The sequence below is a fragment of the Pseudorca crassidens genome, unplaced genomic scaffold (assembly GCF_039906515.1).
Source record: "Pseudorca crassidens isolate mPseCra1 unplaced genomic scaffold, mPseCra1.hap1 Scaffold_48, whole genome shotgun sequence".
NCBI classification, from domain to species: domain Eukaryota; kingdom Metazoa; phylum Chordata; class Mammalia; order Artiodactyla; family Delphinidae; genus Pseudorca; species Pseudorca crassidens.
In genome coordinates this window covers 3,971,256-3,998,323 of record NW_027136300.1, presented here as the reverse complement: position 1 = coordinate 3,998,323, position 27,068 = coordinate 3,971,256, and positions in this window count along the sequence as shown.

Genomic DNA, 27,068 nt, shown 5'->3' with positions numbered 1-27,068 from the left:
TGCACTACAATGAAGTCTCACTTCCCCACGGTAAAAGGGGCCATCTGAAAAAAGTGTAAAATCCAGAAAGGCAGGACAGGCCATGGAGAACTGGGAGCCTTGTTATGCTGATGGGCGGGATGTAAATTGCCAACAGACACTCCGGAGAAGTGTATGGTGTTTCCTGAAACATCTAAAAAACAAAGCAACAGAGCCTAGGGCACTTCCACTTATGGTCCTATAGCTTAGGGAAATTAAAATCAAAAAGACACAGCCACCCCAAAGTTTGGGACGCCTCTGTTTACAAGAACCTCGTTTACAGTACAAGTTCAACATCGCAGAAAGTGAAAAATGGATAAAGAAGTTGTGGTATTTACTTACAAAGCAATATCACTCAGCAATGAAATCTATGTCATCAGGCCCTTAGCAGCACAATGAGTGGATTCAGGTATGATGATTCTAACTGAAATAAGTCACACAGAAAAAGAAACATCATAATATATCAGTAATACACGGAATGTAAACTTGGCTACACAGGAACAGAATTACAGAACAGAACAGGGTCTCAAATTTAGAAAACCAACTTATGCTTGCTTAAGGGGAAAGGTGAGTTGGGGTGCTGCATAAAACCAGAGATTGAAATGAGCACAGATAAAGTTCCTTAAGCCAAACATGGAATAGAAAAGAGCTACTCCTTGCTCAACGAAATGGACTCAACACCCCATATTAAACGCCTAAGAATGTACCTAACGGGTAAGTATCTTAAAACCTATGGATTGCTATGTCTCCGAAAGAGAATCAAGCATGTGTACAGGGGCATAAACGCAGCAGTGATAGGATTGGAGAGGTTCGGTGAGCAAATGAAGACCCTTTGAAGTCATATTGCATGGTACCCATTCCACGGGTCTCAACTCTCCAGGTTTAAGGTATTCTTCCTTCAGCTAAAACCTGCATGTGGAACCCAGAGTATGATCAACCGTGTGAACAGGAGACATGTTCAAATATATCTCAGTTTTCCTCCCCTGGTACTCGGGTGCAACATTCCAGACGCTTTACTAACACCCTCCCCACTTGGAGAGTCAGCGCCTTTAACCTCCTGTTTGGCCCAGTTTGCAATTTCTGTGGAAGATGAACAGGAATAGGGAGAACCAATGAGAGACTAGCTGGAGGTGTCTGGACGGGCAAATTTAACTCTCATTTACCACCAGGAAGAGGAAATAACCAAAGGCTCAGCGTGCCATGCCGGAACCAGATTAGGGCCTGAAGCCATCCTGCGGTGTTGCGGCCAGCTCAAAAGAAAGCGAGTTGAAGAAAGGAGCTCAGGGGCACTGTAATTCACAAACCTGCAGAGTTATAAATGACAGCTATCGTCCAAAAATATACTGAAGTAAGGCTGCCAAGAGGACTTGAAAGTGGGGCAGAATTACAGGAAACCGATTTCAGGGGGTAGACTTGAATTGCATTGAAAGCATAGGAAAAGAGGCAGAACGTCCACAATGATGCACTTGGCCAAAAAGGGCGTATGCGTTTTTTCCTGAATATATTCAGGAAAAAACGCATACGCCCTTTTTGGCCAACCAAGCAAGCTTGCAAAGGAAATCTGCACTACAATGAAGTCTCACTTCCCCCCGGTCAAAGGGGCCATCTGAAAAAAGTGTAAAATCCAGAAAGGCAGGACAGGCCATGGAGAACTGGGAGCCTTGTTATGCTGATGGGCGGGATGTAAATTGCCAACAGACACTCGGGAGAAGTGTATGGTGTTTCCTGAAACATCTAAAAAACAAAGCAACAGAGCCTAGGGCACTTCCACTTATGGTCCTATAGCTTAGGGAAATTAAAATCAAAAAGACACAGCCACCCCAAAGTTTGGGACGCCTCTGTTTACAAGAACCTCGTTTACAGTACAAGTTCAACATCGCAGAAAGTGAAAAATGGATAAAGAAGTTGTGGTATTTACTTACAAAGCAATATCACTCAGCAATGAAATCTATGTCATCAGGCCCTTAGCAGCACAATGAGTGGATTCAGGTATGATGATTCTAACTGAAATAAGTCACACAGAAAAAGAAACATCATAATATATCAGTAATACACGGAATGTAAACTTGGCTACACAGGAACTGAATTACAGAACAGAACAGGGTCTCAAATTTAGAAAACCAACTTATGCTTGCTTAAGGGGAAAGGTGAGTTGGGGTGCTGCATAAAACCAGAGATTGAAATGAGCACAGATAAAGTTCCTTAAGCCAAACATGGAATAGAAAAGAGCTACTCCTTGCTCAACAAAATGGACTCAACACCCCATATTAAACGCCTAAGAATGTACCTAACGGGTAAGTATCTTAAAACCTATGGATTGCTATGTCTCCGAAAGAGAATCAAGCATGTGTACAGGGGCATAAACGCAGCAGTGATAGGATTGGGGAGGTTCGGTGAGCAAATGAAGACCCTTTGAAGTCATATTGCATGGTACCCATTACACGGGTCTCAACTCTCCAGGTTTAAGGTATTCTTCCTTCAGCTAAAACCTGCATGTGGAACCCAGAGTATGATCAACCGTGTGAACAGGACACGTGTTCAATTATATCTCAGTTTTCCTCCCCTGGTACTCGGGTGCAACATTCCAGACGCTTTACTAACACTCTCCCCACTTGGAGAGTCAGCGCCTTTAACCTCCTGTTTGGCCCAGTTTGCAATTTCTGCGGAAGATGAACAGGAATAGGGAGAACCAATGAGAGACTAGCTGGAGGTGTCTGGACGGGCAAATTTAACTCTCATTTCCCACCAGGAAGAGGAAATAACCAAAGGCTCAGCGTGCCGTGCCGGAACCAGATTAGGGCCTGAAGCCATCCTGCGGTGTTGCGGCCAGCTCAAAAGAAAGCGAGTTGAAGAAAGGAGCTCAGGGGCACTGTAATTCACAAACCTGCAGAGTTATAAATGACAGCTATCGTCCAAAAATATACTGAAGTAAGGCTGCCAAGAGGACTTGAAAGTGGGGCAGAATTGCAGGAAACCGATTTCAGGGGGTAGACTAGAATTGCATTGAAAGCATAGGAAAAGAGGCAGAACGTCCACAATGATGCACTTGGCCAAAAAGGGCGTATGCGTTTTTTCCTGAATATATTCAGGAAAAAACGCATACGCCCTTTTTGGCCAACCAAGCAAGCTTGCAAAGGAAATCTGCACTACAATGAAGTCTCACTTCCCCCCGGTCAAAGGGGCCATCTGAAAAAAGTGTAAAATCCAGAAAGGCAGGACAGGCCATGGAGAACTGGGAGCCTTGTTATGCTGATGGGCGGGATGTAAATTGCCAACAGACACTCGGGAGAAGTGTATGGTGTTTCCTGAAACATCTAAAAAACAAAGCAACAGAGCCTAGGGCACTTCCACTTATGGTCCTATAGCTTAGGGAAATTAAAATCAAAAAGACACAGCCACCCCAAAGTTTGGGACGCCTCTGTTTACAAGAACCTCGTTTACAGTACAAGTTCAACATCGCAGAAAGTGAAAAATGGATAAAGAACTTGTGGTACTTACGTACAATGCAGTATCACTCAGCAATGAAATCTATGTCATCAGGCCCGTAGCAGCACAATGAGTGGATTCAGGTATGATGATTCTAACTGAAATAAGTCACACAGAAAAAGAAACATCATAAGATATCAGTAATACACGGAATGTAAACTTGGCTACACAGGAACTGAATTACAGAACAGAACAGGGTCTCAAAATTAGAAAACCAACTTATGCTTGCTTAAGGGTAAAGGTGAGTTGGGGTGCTGCATAAAACCAGAGATTGAAATGAGCACAGATAAAGTTCCTTAAGCCAAACATGGAATAGAAAAGAGCTACTCCTTGCTCAACGAAATGGACTCAACACCCCATATTAAACGCCTAAGAATGTACCTGACTAGTAAGTATCTTAAAACCTATGGATTGCTATGTCTCCAAAAGCGAATCAAGCGTGTGTACAGGGGCATAAACACAGAAGTGATAGGATTGGAGAGGTTCGGCGAGCAAATGAAGACCCTTTGAAGTCATATTGCATGGTACCCATTACACGGGTCTCAGCTCTCCAGGTTTAAGGTATTCTTCCTTCGGCTAAAACATGCATGTGGAACCCAGAGTATGATCAACCGTGTGAACGGGAGACGTGTTCAAATATGTCTCAGTTTCTCTGCCCTGGTACTCGGGTGCAACATTCCAGACGCTTTACTAACACTCTCCCCACTTGGAGAGTCAGCGCCTTTAACCTCCTGTTTGGCCCATTTTGCAATTTCTGCGGAAGATGAACAGGAATAGGGAGAACCAATGAGAGACTAGCTGGAGGTGTCTGGACGGGCAAATTTAACTCTCATTTCCCACCAGGAAGAGGAAATAACCAAAGTCTCTGCGTGCCGTGCTGGAACCAGATTAGGGCCTGAAGCCATCCTGCGGTGTTGCGGCCAGCTCAAAAGAAAGCGAGTTGAAGAAAGGAGCTCAGGGGCACTGTAATTCACAAACCTGCAGAGTTATAAATGACAGCTATCGTCCAAAAATATACTGAAGTAAGGCTGCCAAGAGGACTTGAAAGCGGGGCAGAATTGCAGGAAACCGATTTCAAGAGGTAGACTGGAATTGCATTGAAAGCATAGGAAAAGAGGCAGAACGTACACAATGATGCACTTGGGCAAAAAGGGCGTATGCGTTTTTTCCTGAATATATTCAGGAAAAAACGCACACGACCTTTTTGGCTAACCAAGCAAGCTTGCAAAGAAATCTGCACTACAATGAAGTCTCACTTCCCCCCTGTCAAAAGGGCCATCTGAAAAAAGTGTAAAATCCAGAAAGGCAGGACAGGCCATGGAGAACTGGGAGCCTTGTTATGCTGATGGGCGGGATGTAAATTGCCAACAGACACTCGGGAGAAGTGTATGCTGTTTCCTGAAACATCTAAAAAACAAAGCAACAGAGCCTAGGGCACTTCCACTTATGGTCCTATAGCTTAGGGAAATTAAAATCAAAAAGACACAGCCACCCAAAAGTTTGGGACGCCTCTGTTTACAAGAACCTCGTTTACAGTACAAGTTCAACATCGCACAAAGTGAAAAATGGATAAAGAACTTGTGGTACTTACGTACAATGCAGTATCACTCAGCAATGAAATCTATGTCATCAGGCCCGTAGCAGCACAATGAGTGGATTCAGGTATGATGATTCTAACTGAAATAAGTCACACAGAAAAAGAAACATCATAAGATATCAGTAATACACGGAATGTAAACTTGGCTACACAGGAACTGAATTCCAAAACAGAACAGGGTCTCAAAATTAGAAAACCAACTTATGCTTGCTTAAGGGGAAAGGTGAGTTGGGGTGCTGCATAAAACCAGAGATTGAAATGAGCACAGATAAAGTTCCTTAAGCCAAATATGGAATAGACAAGAGCTACTCCTTGCTCAACGAAATGGACTCAACACAGCATATTAAACGCCTAAGAATGTACCTGACTAGTAAGTATCTTAAAACCTATGGATTGCTATGTCTCCAAAAGAGAATCAAGCATGTGTACAGGGCCATAAACGCAGCAGTGATAGGATTGGAGAGGTTCGGTGAGCAAATGAAGACCCTTTGAATTCATATTGCATGGTACCCATTTCACGGGTCTCAACTCTCCAGGTTTAAGGTATTCTTCCTTCAGCTAAAACATGCATGTGGAACCCAGAGTATGATCAACTGTGTGAAAGGGAGACGTGTTCAAATATGTCTCAGTTTTCGTACCCTGGTACTCGGGTGCAACATTCCAGACGCTTTACTAACACTCTCCCCACTTGGAGAGTCAGCACCTTTAACCTCCTGTTTGGCCCAGTTTGCAATTTCTGCGGAAGATGAACAGGAATAGGGAGAACCAATGAGAGACTAGCTGGAGGTGTCTGGACGGGCAAATTTAACTCTCATTTCCCACCAGGAAGAGGAAATAACCAAAGGCTCAGCGTGCCGTGCCGGAAGCAGAGTAGGGCCTGAAGCCATACTGCGGTGTTGCGGCCAGCTCAAAAGAAAGCGAGTTGAAGAAAGGAGCTCAGGGGCACTGTAATTCACAAACCTGCAGAGTTATAAAGGACAGCTATCGTCCAAAAATATACTGAAGTAAGGCTGCCAAGAGGACTTGAAAGCGGGGCAGAATTGCAGGAAACCGATTTCAGGAGGTAGACTGGAATTGCATTGAAAGCATAGGAAAAGAGGCAGAACGTCCACAATGATGCACTTGGCCAAAAAGTGCGTATGCGTATTTTCCTGAATATATTCAGGAAAAAACGCATACGCCCTTTTTGGCCAACCAAGCAAACTTGCAAAGGAAATCTGCACTACAATGAAGTCTCACTTCCCCCCGGTCAAAAGGGCCATCTGAAGAAAGTGTAAAATCCAGAAAGGCAGGACAGGCCATGGAGAACCTGGAGCCTTGTTATGCTGATGGGTGGGATGTAAATTGCCAACAGATACTCGGAAGAAGTGTATGGTGTTTCCTGAAACATCTAAAAAGAAAAGCAACAGAGCCTAGGGCACTTCCACTTATGGTCCTATAGCTTAGGGAAATTAAAATCAAAAAGACACAGCCACCCCAAAGTTTGGGACGCCTCTGTTTACAAGAACCTCATTTACAGTACAAGTTCAACATCGCAGAAAGTGAAAAATGGATAAAGAAGTTGTGGTATTTACTTACAAAGCAATATCACTCAGCAATAAAATCTATGTCATCAGGCCCTTAGCAGCATAATGACTGGATTCAGGTATGATGATTCTAACTGAAATAAGTCACACAGAAAAAGAAACATCATAAGATATCAGTAATACACGGAATGTAAACTTAGCTACACAGGAACTGAATTACAGAACAGAACAGGGTCTCAAATTTAGAAAACCAACTTATGCTTGCTTAAGGGGAAAGGTGAGTTGGGGTGCTGCATAAAACCAGAGATTGAAATGAGCACAGATAAAGTTCCTTAAGCCAAATATGGAATAGACAAGAGCTACTCCTTGCTCAACAAAATGGACTCAACACCGCATATTAAACGCCTAAGAATGTACCTGACTAGTAAGTATCTTAAAACCTATGGATTGCTATGTCTCCGAAAGAGAATCAAGCATGTATACAGGGGCATAAACGCAGCAGTGATAGGATTGGAGAGGTTCGGTGAGCAAATGAAGACCCTTTGAAGTCATATTGCATGGTACCCATTACACGGGCTTCAACTACCCAGGTTTAAGGTATTCTTCCTTCAGCTAAAACATGCATGTGGAACCTAGAGTATGATCAACCATGTGATCGGGAGACGTGTTCAAATATGTCTCAGTTTTCCTCTCCTGGTACTCGGGTGCAACATTCCAGACGCTTTACTAACACCCTCCCGACTTGGAGAGTCAGTCCCTTTAACCTCCTGTTTGGCCCAGTTTGCAATTTCTGCGGAAGATGAACAGGAATAGCGAGAACCAATGAGAGACTAGCTGGAGGTGTCTGGACGGGCAAATTTAACTCTCATTTCCCACGAGGAAGAGGAATTAACCAAAGGCTCAGCGTGCAGTGCCGGAACCAGATTAGGGCCTGAAGCCATCCTGCGGTGTTGCGGCCAGCTCAAAAGAAAGCGAGTTGAGTAAAGGAGCTCAGGGGCACTGTAATTCACAAACCTGCAGACTTATAAATGACAGCTATCGTCCAAAAATATACTGAAGTAAGGCTGCCAAGAGGACTTGAAAGCGGGGCAGAATTGCAGGAAACCGATTTCAGGAGGTAGACTGGAATTGCATTGAAAGCATAGGAAAAGAGGCAGAACGTCCACAATGATACACTTGGCCAAAAAGGGCGTATGTGTTTTTTCCTGAATATATTCAGGAAAAAACGCATACGCCCTTTTTGGCCAACCAAGCAAACTTGCAAAGGAAATCAGCACTACAATGAAGTCTCACTTCCCCCCGGTCAAAAGGGCCATCTGAAAAAAGTGTAAAATCCAGAAAGGCAGGACAGGCCATGGAGAACTGGGAGCCTTGTTATGCTGATGGGCGGGATGTAAATTGCCAACAGACACTCGGGAGAAGTGTATGGTGTTTCCTGAAACATCTAAAAAACAAAGCAACAGAGCCTAGGGCACTTCCACTTATGGTCCTATAGCTTAGGGAAATTAAAATCAAAAAGACACAGCCACCCCAAAGTTTGGGACGCCTCTGTTTACAAGAACCTCGTTTACCGTACAAGTTCAATATCACAGAAAGTGAAAAATGGATAAAGAACTTGTGGTACTTACGTACAATGCAGTATCACTCAGCAATGAAATCTATGTCATCAGGCCCGTAGCAGCATAATGAGTGGATTCAGGTACGATGATTCTAACTGAAATAAGTCACACAGAAAAAGAAACATCATAAGATATCACTAATACACGGAATGTAAACTTGGCTACACAGGAACTGAATTCCAAAACAGAACAGGGTCTCAAATTTAGAAAACCAACTTATGCTTGCTTAAGAGGAAAGGTGAGTTGGGGTGCTGTATAAAACCAGAGATTGAAATGAGCACAGATAAAGTTCCTTAAGCCAAATATGGAATAGACAAGAGCTACTCCTTGCTCAACGAAATGGACTCAACACCCCATATTAAACGCCTAAGAATGTACCTGACTAGTAAGTATCTTAAAACCTACAGATTGCTATGTCTCCGAAAGAGAATCAAGCATGTGTACAGGGGCATAAACGCAGCAGTGATAGGATTGGAGAGGTTCGGTGAGCAAATGAAGACCCTTTGAAGTCATATTGCATGGTACCCATTCCACGGGTTTCAACTACCCAGGTTTAAGGTATTCTTCCTTCAGCTAAAACATGCATGTGGAACCTAGAGTATGATCAACCATGTGATCGGGAGACGTGTTCAAATATGTCTCAGTTTTCGTACCCTGGTACTCGGGTGCAACATTCCAGACGCTTTACTAACACTCTCCCGACTTGGAGAGTCAGTCCCTTTAACCTCCTGTTTGGCCCAGTTTGCAATTTCTGCGGAAGATGAACAGGAATAGCGAGAACCAATGAGAGACTAGCTGGAGGTGTCTGGACGGGCAAATTTAACTCTCATTTCCCACGAGGAAGAGGAATTAACCAAAGGCTCAGCGTGCAGTGCCGGAACCAGATTAGGGCCTGAAGCCATCCTGCGGTGTTGCGGCCAGCTCAAAAGAAAGCGAGTTGAAGAAAGGAGCTCAGGGGCACTGTAATTCACAAACCTGCAGAGTTATAAATGACAGCTATCGTCCAAAAATATACTGAAGTAAGGCTGCCAAGAGGACTTGAAAGCGGGGCAGAATTGCAGGAAACCGATTTCAGGAGGTAGACTGGAATTGCATTGAAAGCATAGGAAAAGAGGCAGAACGTCCACAATGATGCACTTGGCCAAAAAGGGCGTATGCGTTTTTTCCTGAATATATTCAGGAAAAAACGCATACGCCCTTTTTGGCCAACCAAGCAAGCTTGCAAAGGAAATCTGCACTACAATGAAGTCTCACTTCCCCCCGGTCAAAAGGGCCATCTGAAAAAAGTGTAAAATCCAGAAAGGCAGGACAGGCCATGGAGAACTGGGAGCCTTGTTATGCTGATGGGCGGGATGTAAATTGCCAACAGACACTCGGGAGAAGTGTATGGTGTTTCCTGAAACATCTAAAAAACAAAGCAACAGAGCCTAGGGCACTTCCACTTATGGTCCTATAGCTTAGGGAAATTAAAATCAAAAAGACACAGCCACCCCAAAGTTTGGGACGCCTCTGTTTACAAGAACCTCGTTTACCGTACAAGTTCAATATCACAGAAAGTGAAAAATGGATAAAGAACTTGTGGTACTTACGTACAATGCAGTATCACTCAGCAATGAAATCTATGTCATCAGGCCCGTAGCAGCATAATGAGTGGATTCAGGTACGATGATTCTAACTGAAATAAGTCACACAGAAAAAGAAACATCATAAGATATCACTAATACACGGAATGTAAACTTGGCTACACAGGAACTGAATTCCAAAACAGAACAGGGTCTCAAATTTAGAAAACCAACTTATGCTTGCTTAAGAGGAAAGGTGAGTTGGGGTGCTGTATAAAACCAGAGATTGAAATGAGCACAGATAAAGTTCCTTAAGCCAAATATGGAATAGACAAGAGCTACTCCTTGCTCAACGAAATGGACTCAACACCCCATATTAAACGCCTAAGAATGTACCTGACTAGTAAGTATCTTAAAACCTACAGATTGCTATGTCTCCGAAAGAGAATCAAGCATGTGTACAGGGGCATAAACGCAGCAGTGATAGGATTGGAGAGGTTCGGTGAGCAAATGAAGACCCTTTGAAGTCATATTGCATGGTACCCATTCCACGGGTTTCAACTACCCAGGTTTAAGGTATTCTTCCTTCAGCTAAAACATGCATGTGGAACCTAGAGTATGATCAACCATGTGATCGGGAGACGTGTTCAAATATGTCTCAGTTTTCGTACCCTGGTACTCGGGTGCAACATTCCAGACGCTTTACTAACACTCTCCCGACTTGGAGAGTCAGTCCCTTTAACCTCCTGTTTGGCCCAGTTTGCAATTTCTGCGGAAGATGAACAGGAATAGCGAGAACCAATGAGAGACTAGCTGGAGGTGTCTGGACGGGCAAATTTAACTCTCATTTCCCACGAGGAAGAGGAATTAACCAAAGGCTCAGCGTGCAGTGCCGGAACCAGATTAGGGCCTGAAGCCATCCTGCAGTGTTGCGGCCAGCTCAAAAGAAAGCGAGTTGAAGAAAGGAGCTCAGGGGCACTGTAATTCACAAACCTGCAGAGTTATAAATGACAGCTATCGTCCAAAAATATACTGAAGTAAGGCTGCCAAGAGGACTTGAAAGCGGGGCAGAATTGCAGGAAACCGATTTCAGGAGGTAGACTGGAATTGCATTGAAAGCATAGGAAAAGAGGCAGAACGTCCACAATGATGCACTTGGCCAAAAAGGGCGTATGCGTTTTTTCCTGAATATATTCAGGAAAAAACGCATACGCCCTTTTTGGCCAACCAAGCAAGCTTGCAAAGGAAATCTGCACTACAATGAAGTCTCACTTCCCCCCGGTCAAAAGGGCCATCTGAAAAAAGTGTAAAATCCAGAAAGGCAGGACAGGCCATGGAGAACTGGGAGCCTTGTTATGCTGATGGGCGGGATGTAAATTGCCAACAGACACTCGGGAGAAGTGTATGGTGTTTCCTGAAACATCTAAAAAACAAAGCAACAGAGCCTAGGGCACTTCCACTTATGGTCCTATAGCTTAGGGAAATTAAAATCAAAAAGACACAGCCACCCCAAAGTTTGGGACGCCTCTGTTTACAAGAACCTCGTTTACCGTACAAGTTCAATATCACAGAAAGTGAAAAATGGATAAAGAACTTGTGGTACTTACGTACAATGCAGTATCACTCAGCAATGAAATCTATGTCATCAGGCCCGTAGCAGCATAATGAGTGGATTCAGGTACGATGATTCTAACTGAAATAAGTCACACAGAAAAAGAAACATCATAAGATATCAGTAATACACGGAATGTAAACTTGGCTACACAGGAACTGAATTACAGAACAGAACAGGGTCTCAAATTTAGAAAACCAACTTATGCTTGCTTAAGAGGAAAGGTGAGTTGGGGTGCTGCATAAAACCAGAGATTGAAATGAGCACAGATAAATTTCCTTAAGCCAAATATGGAATAGACAAGAGCAACTCCTTGCTCAACAAAATGGACTCAACACCGCATATTAAATGCCTAAGAATGTACGTGACTAGTAAGTATCTTAAAACCTACAGATTGCTATGTCTCCGAAAGAGAATCAAGCATGTGTACAGGGGCATAAACGCAGCAGTGATAGGATTGGAGAGGTTCGGTGAGCAAATGAAGACCCTTTGAAGTCATATTGCATGGTACCCTTTCCATGGATTTCAACTACCCAGGTTTAAGGTATTCTTCCTTCAGCTAAAACATGCATGTGGAACCTAGAGTATGATCAACCATGTGATCGGGAGACGTGTTCAAATATGTCTCAGTTTTCGTACCCTGGTACTCGGGTGCAACATTCCAGACGCTTTACTAACACTCTCCCGACTTGGAGAGTCAGTCCCTTTAACCTCCTGTTTGGCCCAGTTTGCAATTTCTGCGGAAGATGAACAGGAATAGCGAGAACCAATGAGAGACTAGCTGGAGGTGTCTGGACGGGCAAATTTAACTCTCATTTCCCACCAGGGAGAGGAATTAACCAAAGGCTCAGTGTGCCGTGCCGGAACTAGATTAGGGCCTGAAGCCATCCTGTGGTGTTGCGGCCAGGTGACAAGAAAGCGAGTTGAAGAAAGGAGCTCAGGGGCACTGTAATTCACAAACCTGCAGAGTTATAAATGACAGCTATCGTCCAAAAATATACTGAAGTAAGGCTGCCAAGAGGACTTGAAAGCAGGGCAGAATTGCAGGAAACCGATTTCAGGAGGTAGACTGGAATTGCATTGAAAGCATAGGGAAAGAGGCAGAACGTCCACAATGATGCACTTGGCCAAAAAGGGCGTATGCGTTTTTTCCTGAATATATTCAGGAGAAAACGCATACGCCCTTTTTGGCCAACCAAGCAAACTTGCAAAGGAAATCTGCACTACAATGAAGTCTCACTTCCCCCTGGTCAAAAGGGCCATCTGAAGAAAGTGTAAAATCCAGAAAGGCAGGACAGGCCATGGAGAACTGGGAGCCTTGTTATGCTGATGGGCGGGATGTAAATTGCCAACAGACACTCGGGAGAAGTGTATGGTGTTTCCTGAAACATCTAAAAAACAAAGCAACAGAGCCTAGGGCACTTCCACTTATGGTCCTATAGATTAGGGAAATTAAAATCAAAAAGACACAGCCACCCCAAAGTTTGGGACGCCTCTGTTTACAAGAACCTCGTTTACAGTACAAGTTCAACATCGCAGAAAGTGAAAAATGGATAAAGAAGTTGTGGTATTTACTTACAAAGCAATATCACTCAGCAATGAAATCTATGTCATCAGGACCTTAGCAGCATAATGACTGGATTCAGGTATGATGATTCTAACTGAAATAAGTCACACAGAAAAAGAAACATCATAAGATATCAGTAATACAAGGAATGTAAACTTAGCTACACAGGAACTGAATTACAGAACAGAACAGGGTCTCAAATTTAGAAAACCAACTTATGCTTGCTTAAGGGGAAAGGTGAGTTGGGGTGCTGCATAAAACCAGAGATTGAAATGAGCACAGATAAAGTTCCTTAAGCCAAATATGGAATAGACAAGAGCTACTCCTTGCTCAACAAAATGGACTCAACACCGCATATTAAACGCCTAAGAATGTACCTGACTAGTAAGTATCTTAAAACCTATGGATTGCTATGTCTCCGAAAGAGAATCAAGCATGTATACAGGGGCATAAACGCAGCAGTGATAGGATTGGAGAGGTTCGGTGAGCAAATGAAGACCCTTTGAAGTCATATTGCATGGTACCCATTACACGGGCTTCAACTACCCAGGTTTAAGGTATTCTTCCTTCAGCTAAAACATGCATGTGGAACCTAGAGTATGATCAACCATGTGATCGGGAGACGTGTTCAAATATGTCTCAGTTTTCCTCTCCTGGTACTCGGGTGCAACATTCCAGACGCTTTACTAACACCCTCCCGACTTGGAGAGTCAGTCCCTTTAACCTCCTGTTTGGCCCAGTTTGCAATTTCTGCGGAAGATGAACAGGAATAGCGAGAACCAATGAGAGACTAGCTGGAGGTGTCTGGACGGGCAAATTTAACTCTCATTTCCCACCAGGAAGAGGAATTAACCAAAGGCTCAGCGTGCCGTGCCGGAACCAGATTAGGGCCTGAAGCCATCCTGCGGTGTTGCGGCCAGCTCAAAAGAAAGCGAGTTGAGTAAAGGAGCTCAGGGGCACTGTAATTCACAAACCTGCAGACTTATAAATGACAGCTATCGTCCAAAAATATACTGAAGTAAGGCTGCCAAGAGGACTTGAAAGCGGGGCAGAATTGCAGGAAACCGATTTCAGGAGGTAGACTGGAATTGCATTGAAAGCATAGGAAAAGAGGCAGAACGTCCACAATGATACACTTGGCCAAAAAGGGCGTATGTGTTTTTTCCTGAATATATTCAGGAAAAAACGCATACGCCCTTTTTGGCCAACCAAGCAAACTTGCAAAGGAAATCAGCACTACAATGAAGTCTCACTTCCCCCCGGTCAAAAGGGCCATCTGAAAAAAGTGTAAAATCCAGAAAGGCAGGACAGGCCATGGAGAACTGGGAGCCTTGTTATGCTGATGGGCGGGATGTAAATTGCCAACAGACACTCGGGAGAAGTGTATGGTGTTTCCTGAAACATCTAAAAAACAAAGCAACAGAGCCTAGGGCACTTCCACTTATGGTCCTATAGCTTAGGGAAATTAAAATCAAAAAGACACAGCCACCCCAAAGTTTGGGACGCCTCTGTTTACAAGAACCTCGTTTACCGTACAAGTTCAATATCACAGAAAGTGAAAAATGGATAAAGAACTTGTGGTACTTACGTACAATGCAGTATCACTCAGCAATGAAATCTATGTCATCAGGCCCGTAGCAGCATAATGAGTGGATTCAGGTACGATGATTCTAACTGAAATAAGTCACACAGAAAAAGAAACATCATAAGATATCACTAATACACGGAATGTAAACTTGGCTACACAGGAACTGAATTCCAAAACAGAACAGGGTCTCAAATTTAGAAAACCAACTTATGCTTGCTTAAGAGGAAAGGTGAGTTGGGGTGCTGTATAAAACCAGAGATTGAAATGAGCACAGATAAAGTTCCTTAAGCCAAATATGGAATAGACAAGAGCTACTCCTTGCTCAACGAAATGGACTCAACACCCCATATTAAACGCCTAAGAATGTACCTGACTAGTAAGTATCTTAAAACCTACAGATTGCTATGTCTCCGAAAGAGAATCAAGCATGTGTACAGGGGCATAAACGCAGCAGTGATAGGATTGGAGAGGTTCGGTGAGCAAATGAAGACCCTTTGAAGTCATATTGCATGGTACCCATTCCACGGGTTTCAACTACCCAGGTTTAAGGTATTCTTCCTTCAGCTAAAACATGCATGTGGAACCTAGAGTATGATCAACCATGTGATCGGGAGACGTGTTCAAATATGTCTCAGTTTTCGTACCCTGGTACTCGGGTGCAACATTCCAGACGCTTTACTAACACTCTCCCGACTTGGAGAGTCAGTCCCTTTAACCTCCTGTTTGGCCCAGTTTGCAATTTCTGCGGAAGATGAACAGGAATAGCGAGAACCAATGAGAGACTAGCTGGAGGTGTCTGGACGGGCAAATTTAACTCTCATTTCCCACGAGGAAGAGGAATTAACCAAAGGCTCAGCGTGCAGTGCCGGAACCAGATTAGGGCCTGAAGCCATCCTGCAGTGTTGCGGCCAGCTCAAAAGAAAGCGAGTTGAAGAAAGGAGCTCAGGGGCACTGTAATTCACAAACCTGCAGAGTTATAAATGACAGCTATCGTCCAAAAATATACTGAAGTAAGGCTGCCAAGAGGACTTGAAAGCGGGGCAGAATTGCAGGAAACCGATTTCAGGAGGTAGACTGGAATTGCATTGAAAGCATAGGAAAAGAGGCAGAACGTCCACAATGATGCACTTGGCCAAAAAGGGCGTATGCGTTTTTTCCTGAATATATTCAGGAAAAAACGCATACGCCCTTTTTGGCCAACCAAGCAAGCTTGCAAAGGAAATCTGCACTACAATGAAGTCTCACTTCCCCCCGGTCAAAAGGGCCATCTGAAAAAAGTGTAAAATCCAGAAAGGCAGGACAGGCCATGGAGAACTGGGAGCCTTGTTATGCTGATGGGCGGGATGTAAATTGCCAACAGACACTCGGGAGAAGTGTATGGTGTTTCCTGAAACATCTAAAAAACAAAGCAACAGAGCCTAGGGCACTTCCACTTATGGTCCTATAGCTTAGGGAAATTAAAATCAAAAAGACACAGCCACCCCAAAGTTTGGGACGCCTCTGTTTACAAGAACCTCGTTTACCGTACAAGTTCAATATCACAGAAAGTGAGAAATGGATAAAGAACTTGTGGTACTTACGTACAATGCAGTATCACTCAGCAATGAAATCTATGTCATCAGGCCCGTAGCAGCATAATGAGTGGATTCAGGTACGATGATTCTAACTGAAATAAGTCACACAGAAAAAGAAACATCATAAGATATCAGTAATACACGGAATGTAAACTTGGCTACACAGGAACTGAATTACAGAACAGAACAGGGTCTCAAATTTAGAAAACCAACTTATGCTTGCTTAAGGGTAAAGGTGAGTTGGGGTGCTGCATAAAACCAGAGATTGAAATGAGCACAGATAAAGTTCCTTAAGCCAAATATGGAATAGACAAGAGCTACTCCTTGCTCAACGAAATGGACTCAACACCCCATATTAAACGCCTAAGAATGTACCTGACTAGTAAGTATCTTAAAACCTATGGATTGCTATGTCTCCAAAAGAGAATCAAGCGTGTGTACAGGGGCATAAATGCAGCAGTGATAGGATTGGAGAGGTTCGGTGAGCAAATGAAGACCCTGTGAAGTCATATTGCATGGTACCCATTCCACGGGTCTCAACTCTCCAGGTTTAAGGTATTCTTCCTTCAGCTAAAACATGCATGTGGAACCCAGAGTATGATCAACCATGTGAACGGGAGACGTGTTCAAATATGTCTCAGTTTTCCTCCCCTGGTACTCGGGTGCAACATTCCAGACGCTTTACTAACACTCTCCCCACTTGGAGAGTCAGCGCCTTTAACCTCCTGTTTGGCCCAGTTTGCAATTTCTGCGGAAGATGAACAGGAATAGGGAGAACCAATGAGAGACTAGCTGGAGGTGTCTGGACGGGCAAATTTAACTCTCATTTCCCACCAGGAAGAGGAATTAACCAAAGGCTCAGCGTGCCGTGCCGGAAACAGATTAGGGCCTGAAGCCATCCTGCGGTGTTGCGGCCAGCTCAAAAGAAAGTGAGTTGAAGACAGGAGCTCAGGGGCACTGTAATTCACAAACCTGCAGAGTTATAAATGACAGCTATCGTCCAAAAATATACTGAAGTAAGGCTGCCAAGAGGACTTGAAAGCGGGGCAGAATTGCAGGAAACCGATTTCAGGAGGTAGACTGGAATTGCATTGAAAGCATAGGAAAAGAGGCAGAACGTCCACAATGATGCACTTGGCCAAAAAGGGCGTATGCATTTTTTCCTGAATATATTCAGGAAAAAACGCATACGCCCTTTTTGGCCAACCAAGCAAGCTTGCAAAGGAAATCTGCACTACAATGAAGTCTCACTTCCCCCCGGTCAAAAGGGCCATCTGAAAAAAGTGTAAAATCCAGAAAGGCAGGACAGGCCATGGAGAACTGGGAGCCTTGTTATGCTGATGGGCGGGATGTAAATTGCCAACAGACACTCGGGAGAAGTGTATGGTGTTTCCTGAAACATCTAAAAAACAAAGCAACAGAGCCTAGGGCACTTCCACTTATGGTCCTATAGCTTAGGGAAATTAAAATCAAAAAGACACAGCCACCCCAAAGTTTGGGACGCCTCTGTTTACAAGAACCTCGTTTACAGTACAAGTTCAACATCGCAGAAAGTGAAAAATGGATAAAGAAGTTGTGGTATTTACTTACAAAGCAATATCACTCAGCAATGAAATCTATGTCATCAGGCCCGTAGCAGCACAATGAGTGGATTCAGGTATGATGATTCTAACTGAAATAAGTCACACAGAAAAAGAAACATCATAAGATATCAGTAATACACGGAATGTAAACTTGGCTACACAGGAACTGAATTACAGAACAGAACAGGGTCTCAAATTTAGAAAAGCAACTTATGCTTGCTTAAGGGTAAAGGTGAGTTGGGGTGCTGCATAAAACCAGAGATTGAAATGAGCACAGATAAAGTTCCTTAAGCCAAATATGGAATAGACAAGAGCTACTCCTTGCTCAACGAAATGGACTCAACACCGCATATTAAACGCCTAAGAATGTACCTGACTAGTAAGTATCTTAAAACCTATGGATTGCTATGTCTCCAAAAGAGAATCAAGCGTGTGTACAGGGGCATAAACGCAGCAGTGATAGGATTGGAGAGGTTCGGTGAGCAAATGAAGACCCTTTGAAGTCATATTGCATGGTACCCATTACACGGGTCTCAACTCTCCAGGTTTAAGGTATTCTTCCTTCAGCTAAAACATGCATGTGGAACCCAGAGTATGATCAACCGTGTGAACGGGAGACGTGTTCAAATATGTCTCAGTTTTCCTCCCCTGGTACTCGGGTGCAACATTCCAGACGCTTTACTAACACTCTCCCCACTTGGAGAGTCAGCGCCTTTAACCTCCTGTTTGGCCCAGTTTGCAATTTCTGCGGAAGATGAACAGGAATAGGGAGAACCAATGAGAGACTAGCTGTAGGTGTCTGGACGGGCAAATTTAACTCTCATTTCCCACCAGGAAGAGGAAATAACCAAAGGCTCAGCGTGCCGTGCCGGAACCAGATTAGGGCCTGAAGCCATCCTGCGGTGTTGCGGCCAGGTCACAAGAAAGCGAGTTGAAGAAAGGAGCTCAGGGGCACTGTAATTCACAAACCTGCAGAGTTATAAATGACAGCTATCGTCCAAAAATATACTGAAGTAAGGCTGCCAAGAGGACTTGAAAGCGGGGCAGAATTGCAGGAAACCGATTTCAGGAGGTAGACTGGAATTGCATTGAAAGCATAGGAAAAGAGGCAGAACGTCCACAATGATGCACTTGGCCAAAAAGGGCGTATGCGTTTTTTCCTGAATATATTCAGGAAAAAACGCATACGCCCTTTTTGGCCAACCAAGCAAACTTGCAAAGGAAATCTGCACTACAATGAAGTCTCACTTCCCCCCGGTCAAAAGGGCCATCTGAAAAAAGTGTAAAATCCAGAAAGGCAGGACAGGCCATGGAGAACTGGGAGCCTTGTTATGCTGATGGGCGGGATGTAAATTGCCAACAGACACTCGGGAGAAGTGTATGGTGTTTCCTGAAACATCTAAAAAACAAAGCAACAGAGCCTAGGGCACTTCCACTTATGGTCTTATAGCTTAGGGAAATTAAAATCAAAAAGACACAGCCACTCCAATGTTTGGGACGCCTCTGTTTACAAGAACCTCGTTTACCGTACAAGTTCAATATCACAGAAAGTGAAAAATGGATAAAGAACTTGTGGTACTTACGTACAATGCAGTATCACTCAGCAATGAAATCTATGTCATCAGGCCCGTAGCAGCATAATGAGTGGATTCAGGTACGAAGATTCTAACTGAAATAAGTCACACAGAAAAAGAAACATCATAAGATATCACTAATACACGGAATGTAAACTTGGCTACACAGGAACTGAATTCCAAAACAGAACAGGGTCTCAAATTTAGAAAACCAACTTATGCTTGCTTAAGGGGAAAGGTGAGTTGGGGTGCTGCATAAAACCAGAGATTGAAATGAGCACAGATAAAGTTCCTTAAGCCAAATATGGAATAGACAAGAGCTACTCCTTGCTCAACGAAATGGACTCAACACCCCATATTAAACGCCTAAGAATGTACCTGACTAGTAAGTATCTTAAAACCTATGGATTGCTATGTCTCCAAAAGAGAATCAAGCGTGTGTACAGGGGCATAAACGCAGCAGTGATAGGATTGGAGAGGTTCGGTGAGCAAATGAAGACCCTGTGAAGTCATATTGCATGGTACCCATTCCACGGGTCTCAACTCTCCAGGTTTAAGGTATTCTTCCTTCAGCTAAAACATGCATGTGGAACCCAGAGTATGATCAACCGTGTGAACGGGAGACGTGTTCAAATATGTCTCAGTTTTCCTCCCCTGGTACTCGGGTGCAACATTCCAGACGCTTTACTAACACTCTGCCCACTTGGAGAGTCAGCGCCTTTAACCTCCTGTTTGGCCCAGTTTGCAATTTCTGCGGAAGATGAACAGGAATAGGGAGAACCAATGAGAGACTAGCTGGAGGTGTCTGGACGGGCAAATTTAACTCTCATTTCCCACCAGGAAGAGGAATTAACCAAAGGCTCAGCGTGTCGTGCCGGAACCAGATTAGGGCCTGAAGCCATCCTGCGGTGTTGCGGCCAGCTCAAAAGAAAGCGAGTTGAAGAAAGGAGCTCAGGGGCACTGTAATTCACAAACCTGCAGAGTTATAAATGACAGCTATCGTCCAAAAATATACTGAAGTAAGGCTGCCAAGAGGACTTGAAAGCGGGGCAGAATTGCAGGAAACCGATTTCAGGAGGTAGACTGGAATTGCATTGAAAGCATAGGAAAAGAGGCAGAACGTCCACAGTGATGCACTTGGCCAAAAAGGGCGTATGCATTTTTTCCTGAATATATTCAGGAAAAAACGCATACGCCCTTTTTGGCCAACCAAGCAAGCTTGCAAAGGAAATCTGCACTACAATGAAGTCTCACTTCCCCCCGGTCAAAAGGGCCATCTGAAAAAAGTGTAAAATCCAGAAAGGCAGGACAGGCCATGGAGAACTGGGAGCCTTGTTATGCTGATGGGCGGGATGTAAATTGCCAACAGACACTCGGGAGAAGTGTATGGTGTTTCCTGAAACATCTAAAAAACAAAGCAACAGAGCCTAGGGCACTTCCACTTATGGTCCTATAGCTTAGGGAAATTAAAATCAAAAAGACACAGCCACCCCAAAGTTTGGGACGCCTCTGTTTACAAGAACCTCGTTTACAGTACAAGTTCAACATCGCAGAAAGTGAAAAATGGATAAAGAAGTTGTGGTATTTACTTACAAAGCAATATCACTCAGCAATGAAATCTATGTCATCAGGCCCTTAGCAGCACAATGAGTGGATTCAGGTATGATGATTCTAACTGAAATAAGTCACACAGAAAAAGAAACATCATAAGATATCAGTAATACACGGAATGTAAACTTGGCTACACAGGAACTGAATTACAGAACAGAACAGGGTCTCAAATTTAGAAAACCAACTTATGCTTGCTTAAGGGTAAAGGTGAGTTGGGGTGCTGCATAAAACCAGAGATTGAAATGAGCACAGATAAAGTTCCTTAAGCCAAATATGGAATAGACAAGAGCTACTCCTTGCTCAACGAAATGGACTCAACACCCCATATTAAACGCCTAAGAATGTACCTGACTAGTAAGTATCTTAAAACCTACGGATTGCTATGTCTCCAAAAGAGAATCAAGCGTGTGTACAGGGGCATAAACGCAGCAGTGATAGGATTGGAGAGATTCGGTGAGCAAATGAAGACCCTTTGAAGTCATATTGCATGGTACCCATTACACGGGTCTCAACTCTCCAGTTTTAAGGTATTCTTCCTTCAGCTAAAACATGCATGTGGAACCCAGAGTATGATCAACCGTGTGAACGGGAGACGTGTTCAAATATGTCTCAGTTTTCCTCCCCTGGTACTCGGGTGCAACATTCCAGACGCTTTACTAACACTCTCCCCACTTGGAGAGTCAGCGCCTTTAACCTCCTGTTTGGCCCAGTTTGCAATTTCTGCGGAAGATGAACAGGAATAGGGAGAACCAATGAGAGACTAGCTGGAGGTGTCTGGACGGGCAAATTTAACTCTCATTTCCCACCAGGAAGAGGAAATAACCAAAGGCTCAGCGTGCCGTGCCGGAACCAGATTAGGGCCTGAAGCCATCCTGCGGTGTTGCGGCCAGGTCACAAGAAAGCGAGTTGAATTAAGGAGCTCAGGGACACTGTAATTCACAAACCTGCAGAGTTATAAATGACAGCTATCGTCCAAAAATATACTGAAGTAAGGCTGCCAAGAGGACTTGAAAGCGGGGCAGAATTGCAGGAAACCGATTTCAGGAGGTAGACTGGAATTGCATTGAAAGCATAGGAAAAGAGGCAGAACGTCCACAATGATACACTTGGCCAAGAAGTGTGTATGCGTTTTTTCCTGAATATATTCAGGAAAAAACGCATACGCCCTTTTTGGCCAACCAAGCAAGCTTGCAAAGGAAATCTGCACTACAATGAAGTCTCACTTCCCCCCGGTCAAAAGGGCCATCTGAAAAAAGTGTAAAATCCAGAAAGGCAGGACAGGCCATGAAGAACTGGGAGCCTTGTTATGCTGATGGGCGGGATGTAAATTGCCAACAGACACTCGGGAGAAGTGTATGGTGTTTCCTGAAACATCTAAAAAACAAAGCAACAGAGCCTAGGGCACTTCCACTTATGGTCCTATAGCTTAGGGAAATTAAAATCCAAAAGACACAGCCACCCCAAAGTTTGGGACGCCTCTGTTTACAAGAACCTCGTTTACAGTACAAGTTCAACATCGCAGAAAGTGAAAAATGGATAAAGAAGTTGTGGTATTTACTTACAAAGCAATATCACTCAGCAATGAAATCTATGTCATCAGGCCATTAGCAGCACAATGAGTGGATTCAGGTATGATGATTCTAACTGAAATAAGTCACACAGAAAAAGAAACATCATAAGATATCAGTAATACACGGAATGTAAACTTGGCTACACAGGAACTGAATTACAGAACAGAATAGGGTCTCAAATTTAGAAAACCAACTTATGCTTGCTTTAGGGGAAAGGCGAGTTGGGGTGCTGCATAAAACCAGAGATTGAAATGAGCACAGATAAATTTCCTTAAGCCAAATATGGAATAGACAAGAGCTACTCCTTGCTCAACGAAATGGACTCAACACCCCATATTAAACGCCTAAGAATGTACCTGACTAGTAAGTATCTTAAAACCTATGGATTGCTATGTCTCCAAAAGAGAATCAAGCGTGTGTACAGGGGCATAAACGCAGCAGTGATAGGATTAGAGAGGTTCGGTGAGCAAATAAAGACCCTTTGAAGTCATATTGCATGGTACCCATTCCACGGGTCTCAACTCTCCAGGTTTAAGGTATTCTTCCTTCAGCTAAAACATGCATGTGGAACCCAGAGTATGATCAACCGTGTGAACGGGAGACGTGTTCAAATATGTCTCAGTTTTGGTCCCCTGGTACTCGGGTGCAACATTCCTGACACTTTACTAACACTCTCCCCACTTGGAGAGTCAGCGTCTTTAAACTCCTGTTTGGCCCAGTTTGCAATTTCTGCGGAAGATGAACAGGAATAGGGAGAACCAATGAGAGACTAGCTGGAGGTGTCTCGATGGGCAAATTTAACTCTCATTTCCCACCAGGAAGAGGAAATAACGAAAGGCTCAGCGTGCCGTGCCGGAATCAGATTAGGGCCTGAAGCCATCCTGCGGTGTTGCGGCCAGGTCACAAGAAAGCGAGTTGAAGAAAGGAGCTCAGGGGCACTGTAATTCACAAACCTGCAGAGTTATAAATGACAGCTATCGTCCAAAAATATACTGAAGTAAGGCTGCCAAGAGGACTTGAAAGCGGGGCAGAATTGCAGGAAACCGATTTCAGGAGGTAGACTGGAATTGCATTGAAAGCATAGGAAAAGAGGCAGAACGTCCACAATGATACACTTGGCCAAAAAGGGCGTATGCGTTTTTTCCTGAATATATTCAGGAAAAAACGCATACGCCCTTTTTGGCCAACCAAGCAAACTTGCAAAGGAAATCTGCACTACAATGAAGTCTCACTTCCCCCCGGTCAAAAGGGCCATCTGAAAAAAGTGTAAAATCCAGAAAGGCAGGACAGGCCATGGAGAACTGGGAGCCTTGTTATGCTGATGGGCGGGATGTAAATTGCCAACAGACACTCGGGAGAAGTGTATGGTGTTTCCTGAAACATCTAAAAAACAAAGCAACAGAGCCTAGGGCACTTCCACTTATGGTCTTATAGCTTAGGGAAATTAAAATCAAAAAGACACAGCCACCCCAATGTTTGGGACGCCTCTGTTTACAAGAACCTCGTTTACCGTACAAGTTCAATATCACAGAAAGTGAAAAATGGATAAAGAACTTGTGGTACTTACGTACAATGCAGTATCACTCAGCAATGAAATCTATGTCATCAGGCCCGTAGCAGCATAATGAGTGGATTCAGGTACGATGATTCTAACTGAAATAAGTCACACAGAAAAAGAAACATCATAAGATATCACTAATACACGGAATGTAAACTTGGCTACACAGGAACTGAATTCCAAAACAGAACAGGGTCTCAAATTTAGAAAACCAACTTATGCTTGCTTAAGGGGAAAGGTGAGTTGGGGTGCTGCATAAAACCAGAGATTGAAATGAGCACAGATAAATTTCCTTAAGCCAAATATGGAATAGACAAGAGCTACTCCTTGCTCAACGAAATGGACTCAACACCCCATATTAAACGCCTAAGAATGTACCTGACTAGTAAGTATCTTAAAACCTATGGATTGCTATGTCTCCAAAAGAGAATCAAGCGTGTGTACAGGGGCATAAACGCAGCAGTGATAGGATTGGAGAGGTTCGGTGAGCAAATAAAGACCCTTTGAAGTCATATTGCATGGTACCCATTCCACGGGTCTCAACTCTCCAGGTTTAAGGTATTCTTCCTTCAGCTAAAACATGCATGTGGAACCCAGAGTATGATCAACCGTGTGAACGGGAGACGTGTTCAAATATGTCTCAGTTTTGGTCCCCTGGTACTCGGGTGCAACATTCCTGACACTTTACTAACACTCTCCCCACTTGGAGAGTCAGCGTCTTTAAACTCCTGTTTGGCCCAGTTTGCAATTTCTGCGGAAGATGAACAGGAATAGGGAGAACCAATGAGAGACTAGCTGGAGGTGTCTCGATGGGCAAATTTAACTCTCATTTCCCACCAGGAAGAGGAAATAACCAAAGGCTCAGCGTGCCGTGCCGGAATCAGATTAGGGCCTGAAGCCATCCTGCGGTGTTGCGGCCAGGTCACAAGAAAGCGAGTTGAAGAAAGGAGCGCAGGGGCACTGTAATTCACAAACCTGCAGAGTTATAAATGACAGCTATCGTCCAAAAATATACTGAAGTAAGGCTGCCAAGAGGACTTGAAAGCGGGGCAGAATTGCAGGAAACCGATTTCAGGAGGTAGACTGGAATTGCATTGAAAGCATAGGAAAAGAGGCAGAACGTCCACAATGATACACTTGGCCAAAAAGGGCGTATGCGTTTTTTCCTGAATATATTCAGGAAAAAACGCATACGCCCTTTTTGGCCAACCAAGCAAACTTGCAAAGGAAATCTGCACTACAATGAAGTCTCACTTCCCCCCGGTCAAAAGGGCCATCTGAAAAAAGTGTAAAATCCAGAAAGGCAGGAAAGGCCATGGAGAACTGGGAGCCTTGTTATGCTGATGGGCGGGATGTAAATTGCCAACAGACACTAGGGAGAAGTGTATGCTGTTTCCTGAAACATCTAAAAAACAAAGCAACAGAGCCTAGGGCACTTCCACTTATGGTCCTATAGATTAGGGAAATTAAAATCAAAAAGACACAGCCACCCCAAAGTTTGGGACGCCTCTGTTTACAAGAACCTCGTTTACCGTACAAGTTCAATATCACAGAAAGTGAAAAATGGATAAAGAACTTGTGGTACTTACGTACAATGCAGTATCACTCAGCAATGAAATCTATGTCATCAGGCCCGTAGCAGCATAATGAGTGGATTCAGGTACGATGATTCTAACTGAAATAAGTCACACAGAAAAAGAAACATCATAAGATATCACTAATACACGGAATGTACACTTGGCTACACAGGAACTGAATTCCAAAACAGAACAGGGTCTCAAATTTAGAAAACCAACATATGCTTGCTTAAGGGGAAAGGTGAGTTGGGGTGCTGCATAAAACCAGAGATTGCAATGAGCACAGATAAAGTTCCTTAAGCCAAATATGGAATAGACAAGAGCTACTCCTTGCTCAACGAAATGGACTCAACACCCCATATTAAACGCCTAAGAATGTACCTGACTAGTAAGTATATTAAAACCTATGGATTGCTATGTCTCCAAAAGAGAATCAAGCGTGTGTAAAGGGGCATAAACACAGAAGTGATAGGATTGGAGAGGTTCGGCGAGCAAAGGAAGACCCTTTGAAGTCATATTGCATGGTACCCATTACACGGGTCTCAGCTCTCCACGTTTAAGGTATTCTTCCTTCGGCTAAAACATGCATGTGGAACCCAGAGTATGATCAACCATGAGAATGGGAGACGTGTTCAAATATGTCTCAGTTTTTCTGCCCTGGTACTCGGGTGCAACATTCCAGACGCTTTACTAACACTCTCCCCACTTGGAGAGTCAGTCCCTTTAACCTCCTGTTTGGCCCAGTTTGCAATTTCTGCGGAAGATGAACAGGAATAGCGAGAACCAATGAGAGACTAGCTGGAGGTGTCTGGACGGGCAAATTTTACTCTCATTTCCCACCAGGAAGAGGAATTAACCAAAGGCTCAGCGTGCCGTGCCGGAACCAGATTAGGGCCTGAAGCCATCCTGCGGTGTTGCGGCCAGCTCAAAAGAAAGCGAGTTGAAGAAAGGAGCTCAGGGGCACTGTAATTCACAAACCTGCAGAGTTATAAATGACAGCTATCGTCCAAAAATATACTGAAGTAAGGCTGCCAAGAGGACTTGAAAGCGGGGCAGAATTGCAGGAAACCGATTTCAGGAGGTAGACTGGAATTGCATTGAAAGCATAGGAAAAGAGGCAGAACGTCCACAATGATGCACTTGGCCAAAAAGGGCGTATGCGTTTTTTCCTGAATATATTCAGGAAAAAACGCATACGCCCTTTTTGGCCAACCAAGCAAGCTTGCAAAGGAAATCTGCACTACAATGAAGTCTCACTTCCCCCCGGTCAAAAGGGCCATCTGAAAAAAGTGTAAAATCCAGAAAGGCAGGACAGGCCATGGAGAACTGGGAGCCTTGTTATGCTGATGGGCGGGATGTAAATTGCCAACAGACACTCGGGAGAAGTGTATGGTGTTTCCTGAAACATCTAAAAAACAAAGCAACAGAGCCTAGGGCACTTCCAC